Source organism: Alligator mississippiensis, chromosome 2 (genome assembly GCF_030867095.1).
Source record: "Alligator mississippiensis isolate rAllMis1 chromosome 2, rAllMis1, whole genome shotgun sequence".
Classification (NCBI taxonomy): domain Eukaryota; kingdom Metazoa; phylum Chordata; order Crocodylia; family Alligatoridae; genus Alligator; species Alligator mississippiensis.
The window spans coordinates 91,082,466-91,088,709 of NC_081825.1; the positions used below are offsets into that span (position 1 = coordinate 91,082,466).

General features: G+C 36.8%; 1 protein-coding gene across 1 annotated transcript in view; it reads right to left on the reverse strand.

The window, feature by feature from the left end:
• RAPGEF2 (Rap guanine nucleotide exchange factor 2) overlaps nt 1-2,325 on the reverse strand; it is a 333,613-nt gene extending 331,288 nt beyond the window's left edge. The window contains exon 1 of the mRNA XM_059721919.1: nt 1,932-2,325. The gene's annotated coding sequence lies outside the window, so the exon portion shown is untranslated. The remainder of the gene's footprint in view (nt 1-1,931) is intronic.
• Nucleotides 2,326-6,244: the final 3,919 nt, after the last annotated feature.

Here is a 6,244-nt window from a genome sequence, read left to right on the forward strand (position 1 = left end):
GGGGTACTCAGAAAAAAAAAATTACAATTTTAGATTTTTTTTCAGCTTTAATAATCTAAGTTGTTTTTCCTAAAAGAGAGAAGAAAAATTGTGGATTTTATTTTTCATTTTTAATATACTATGATTTATAGATAGATTCGAATTTTCATATTAATAGTTGATCACTAATCCTTCTGATAATAAAAAAAACTAAAAAATTCCCATAGATTAAAAGTTATCCCATAGATTATCCAGTATGCAAATAAAACACTTAAAACAGTTGGGGGAAAGAAAAAGATCAGTATTCCATTCCTGGGGGAGGGGGGGGGATAGGAATAATTATAAATTAATCATTGTATTGTGCTTTTTGTTATAAATGCTTCTCCACCATTAAAATACAGTTTACATTTTCAGGATTCTAGTTTTCCAATTTTCACTGTCTGCCACACCAGAATCTCCTATAAATCATAGATTCTTACCATACAAATCATAAGATCTCATATGCTATGTTACAGTTTTTTTTTACATCAGACTATACTAGGTTTTTTATATATCCCGTGTGTGTGTGTGTGTGTGTGTGTGTGTGTGTGTGTGTGTGTGTATGTATGTAGGTATGTATGTGTGTGTGTATATATATATATATATATATATATATATATATATATGTATATACACATACACACACACACATATACATATACACACACACACACGTATAGATATATATATACAAATACACACATACATGTGTGTATGTGTGTGTATTTAGATAGATACAAGCTTTTATATATATATATATTATATATATACACATACACACACATATACATACATACATGTGTGTGTGTATGTATACTATATATATACACACACAGTACTAGATGTGTGTGTGTGTATATATATATATAAATAAAAGCATATATATATATATGTATGTATACACACATGTGCATGTATATATACGTGTGTATATATTACATATGCATATATAATCCAGTATAGTCTACACATATAGTATACACACACACACACATTATAATATTTGGCATTGCTGTATTTGGCTGTAAATTGTTTATAGCTGGTAACATTTTTTGTAAAGAATTATTGATTAATTATTCCAGATATAGCCTTTCCTGGCCAGCCACAGTCCCTTGTTTACTGTACTGCTAAAGTAGCTTATGATAGAATTACACTTTGGAACCTTTCCCTGAATTGTGCATGCATACTGTATTTCAACTGTTTACCCTCATAATTGTGTTCTATAGGACTTGATGTTCTCTGAAGATTTTCAGGGAACAGTATATTACCACAACAAATTGTTACAGTACAATGATATCAGCAGCTATTAGATGAGCATTTACTTGGCAATTACTGCCTGAAAACATTCATAAGTTTGCTTTAAAATAACCAGTCACTGTATGGAATGTGCATGTGGTTCAGGACTTTTCGGCGTGTCGTTATCACTTAAATCTGTTCCAAACATATGGGTGTGCGTATGTGTGGGTGTGAGTATGAGGATATGTCTGTGTATGCTATGCAGTGCAGATGCATGTACTAACAATACACATTCACACTTACATCATAATATGACAGGTACTACGTGGTATCAATTTCAATGGAAAGAATCAGATTCAAATTCAATAAATGGTGCAAGCAACCTAGAAAAATAAATATTCTTGCCATATGTAAACTTATAACTACTTTTTCAGCTGCCCCCATTTACTTTTCAAGGCAGCATGTACCTCCCTGCATCCAAATAGTGTTTAGGATTAGCCAACATTAAAATCTAATTGTTGGGACCCAGGGCAGCCGGCCAGCAGCTCTCCCTGACTCCCACCCGGGCAGATAAGGGTCCGGGGCCTTAGAAGGCCGTCAGGCGGGTACTTGTGATGCTTGGAGTGGAATTAATTAGGCAGACGCTTATCGGTTGCAAAGCAAGATTGTTTACTCACGTCAAGGTGGTGTAAGACGGAGGTCAGAGATATTTAGTTAGTTACAGCTTAGAGATCGTCGTTCAGTCATTCTGCAGATATATATATACGGGCCGGCGGTCGGCTTATCGGGCATGCGGGGCAAGGGTACGCCAGGGAGGTCGCGGCGGGAAGACGCTGACAACTGATCAAATTGACAGATTTACTCCAAGGTGTGGGCAGAGTTGTCTTCGACTTTGCGAAAAATGTAAGCGGGTTTTGTTTGTATGATAGCCAATTGTTTTTCGCCACGTCATAAATCTAATTAGAATCGCCAATTATCTAGCGGTCTTCGCTAGGGTGTTATCATAGGGTTACTCCCTGTTTTCTTTGACCAATTATAATGATTTATATAAAGCAAAGGAGGCAAAAGTTTTTATCTTTGTTAGTGGCGCAGCAATAAATTTCTTTTTGACATGCGCAGAAAAAAAACGGTTACTATCATTATTGTTAACCCTTAGTTAACCTAGTGCAGAAAAAACTGTTTTAAATGGTTATTACTTGTTTATGACATGGGCACTACTTAATTTGGTTGTGACACTAATTACCACCTTATCCCAGGACAGGTTGTATATATATATACCATGTAGGTCAAAGCTGAGGTGAACTATTAAAGCAACCTAAGCTTGTCATGGAATTGTCCAGATTACATCTGACAAGTTAATGACAATATACCAACACCTATATGCAGAGGTTGACACAGCTTCTGTATAGGAAAAAAAACCCATTCACATTAGAAAGATTACAGAAAAAAATAAGTAGTGTGGAATTTCAGAAAGTTTGCTTTCTGCAAAGTCCTTTCTGGCTAGGCAAAAGTAAGAGAAGACCATCTCAGGATATGTATTTCTACAATAAACAGTGTAATGGGCTCCCTACCTCTATTATTGTTCATTTGGAGGTTCCAATTTATTTGCTCATTAAAAGTAGGATGGAGCACCAAGTCTTTTATCAAGAAAGATAACTGAAGATTATTGAAGATCTATAAGGTCCCTTCTGACCCTACTTCTATGATTCTATGACTAATTACTTAAGGGAATGACAACCCAATGCAAGGGAATGACAAAAGTAAGCAGCCTACCACAGGTTATTTACTACTAAAAACAGAGTAGAAAGTTACAAAACACATTGGTGAGAATCAGGAATCCTAGTTTTCTCCGATAAAAAAAAAATCCCAATTTTTGGATTAAAAAAAGGAACCCAATCCACATTTTTCTGTGATTAAAATGAAACACCACTATACATATATATCTATATATTAGTGGTGTTTCATTTTAATCATGGGAAAATGTGGATTTTGAGTTATTTTTTTAATCCGAAAATTGGGGATTTTTTTTTTTTTAATCGGAGAAAACTGGGATCCCTGGTGATAATTATTGTCTGTCTGTCTGTCTTTAAGATAGGCAAGTCACATTTTGCAGGTTCACGGACAATGAAAGTGCTGTAGCCTTCAGACTGTCTGTCTGAAGTGTTTCTCATAAATATCCTCCAGTTTTCTATGCAAATTCCACCAATCTTTTCATGTGTTAAACAGTGAGACATTTACAATACAATATTCATAGCAGGCTGCAACAAGCAGTCTCCTTTTCCCCTTGGGTGATGACTGATTGTTATCCCAAAACATGCACCTTCACCTTGCTCTTTGTTGGAGAATCCCGAGAACTTGCCCTCTAGTCATTTCTTCTTTTCATAGACAAACTACTTCTAAGTACACAAAGTATGGACACTACAAATTTTGCCTCTCCTGTAGTTGTGATTCGTAACTTGAAAACGATCACCAGGCAGGTATCAAACAGCAGTTTCTAAGCCTTTTAGCAAGTTCTGCAAATTTACTTTTTAAACAAAGAAGAGAAAAGGGAGTGACAAAAAGCAATTGCACTAAAACAGGGGTTTTCAACCCTTTTTCACCAGTGTACCCCCAGCAGCTGGTTGAGAAGCAGGGAGTCCCCTGGCAGCCAGTCAACAAGCAGGGTAAGTGGGGGGGGGGGGGGGGGGGGGGGAGGGCTGCGCAGCGTGTGGCAATGAAACTGGAGCTCCACCGGCGAAACTGGAAGTACCACCAGCTTCAAGGCACTGTTGCCATGTTCCCCCAGGGCCTTCCAAAGTACCCCCAGGGGTACACATACCCCCAGTTGAAAACCCCTGCACTAGAAGGTATTATAGTCTACTGGGAAACTATGCAAGAACTCTCAAAAGGGAAAATCTATATCAAGGATTTGCTTTTATTTTTTTTTCATTCTGTTGATAAGAGACTGCCTCACAAACCAAATCTCCTCTCATATACAATTATAGGGATTACATCCCTTCCTCTTTGTGATCACATAAAATGGACAAATATTAGAAAAAAAATCCCTGTATTTTAACTCATGTTTAATGTGATTTTGCAACGGGAAACTAAGGAAGAAAGTTACTACTAGGGGACTAGCCAGCCAGCACAGACCATTAGTGAGAGAGCTAGTGCTGTTTGGTGATTTTGGATAAAATCATAAACAGGTTGACTGTATGATAGTACTCCATACTATGACAGTATGATAGTACTCTACATGGCTATGAAGGAAACCTGAATTCCTGTGCTAGGCTCCATTTCTCGCCCACATATCCAGCTAGTATGAGGAAACTACCAAAGGAACATATTAAATCCTTGGGTATAAGAAGGTCTTGAAATAATCCAGGGTGTCCACCACTGGTGGAACAGTCACATTTGTTCTCCGTGTTTTTTGCAACAACAAACAATTAACATGCAAGTGGAGAAAAGAGATTCTCAAGCTACATAATGGCTGTAGGAAAATATTTCCTAAATTTCTGAGTATGAGTATAACCTGATCCTCACCCTCATCTGTAAATCTACTGAAGACAATGGAGCCATGTTAATTTACACCATCCCGAATTCTCTGTCTCTATCTAGAGTCTAACCCTATTAGAATTACTGGGACTTTTTCCAAGTATTTCAAAGGGAATACGATTGTACTCCTGGTATGGTTTGAGTTAAATAAGATCATCTGTTTTAAACTCCGACTAAAGGAGACCTATATAACATATGCCCAAGTTCACCTCAGTATGAATGAATAATGAACAAAAAACACCAGCTTGCTCCTGTTCATGTGATGTGTACATCTGCAACTTGTTAGCAATGTACAGGCTTCAAAATGAAAGACTCCCAGGTTGAAAGTTAAAGAGCTGTATAATTTCATTCCATTTACATGAATAATTTAGAATTTGATCTCAATACTTTATATTGCCACAGAATACAGAAATAGAGTTGAGAGGAACAGCAAAAGAAATCTGAGGCAAGAACTTCATCACTGCACCAGCGCCTCACACCAAAAAGGTGATTTTTTTTCCCCTTCAGTTCTTGCACTATGGAAATCCTATCCTGAGTTGCAAACCAATGTTTTAGGGCCCATTTTAGTGCCCAGCCTTTGTACATGGTATAAAGTTATATAGATACATATAAGCATATGGTTCAAGTTCCTGCCTATGTAACCTATTATTCCATCTTGTTCATGCCTAGGTTGAAAGTCGGCTATTAAATCTGCACACAAGTTGTTTTAATGCATAAATGTATGCTTTGTAGCTTCCTAAAAAAATATGTCACCCTCACCCCAGGTTCTGTTTAAATTAGCTGTAACAGTATTTTCTCCTGACCAAACCTAGTTTTCCAGGATGAGAAGCTAAGAACTTGCTTATGCTGTGTATACCAAATATGAAAGATCCTTTAAAAAGAAAAAAGAAACAAAACAAAAAGAAAAAAACTGTAAAAAATGCATTAGTTTTTGAAAATGCATATTTAAAATGTATATAGCCTTGAAATTAATTTTTAAAATCAAATCAGCATTAATGTCTTTTTTTTTTTTAAAGATGTAGAAGGAAAGCTATCCCTATATCTTTCAAGTCTGAGGTCAGACCATTAGTCAATGCTGCTATGTAAGGTAAAAGCAATTAATTAAAGTATGCATCAGCACATCTATCTTATTTTGAAAGATGCAAAAGAGATGCCTTTCAAACAATTGCTTGATGTGTTGTTTTCAAACCCAACAATTCCTCTGCTGAATCCAAATGGGAAGCATGTTCCTTTGTGGTTCCTTGGGGCCCACATGGATTTTAGAAGATTGGCGAGTCCTGGGAATGGAATCCCAGTTCATCTCATGGGGGTTACAATCTCAATGCCTCCAACAATGATTAGGGGGAAACTCACTGAGGGGATTTATGTTGTGGGGGGGGGTTGGGGTGGAGAAGATATGATAGTACCTCAGAAAGGCTAGTTCAAACGCTTCCTTGATTAATTTCAAAGTCCTCGG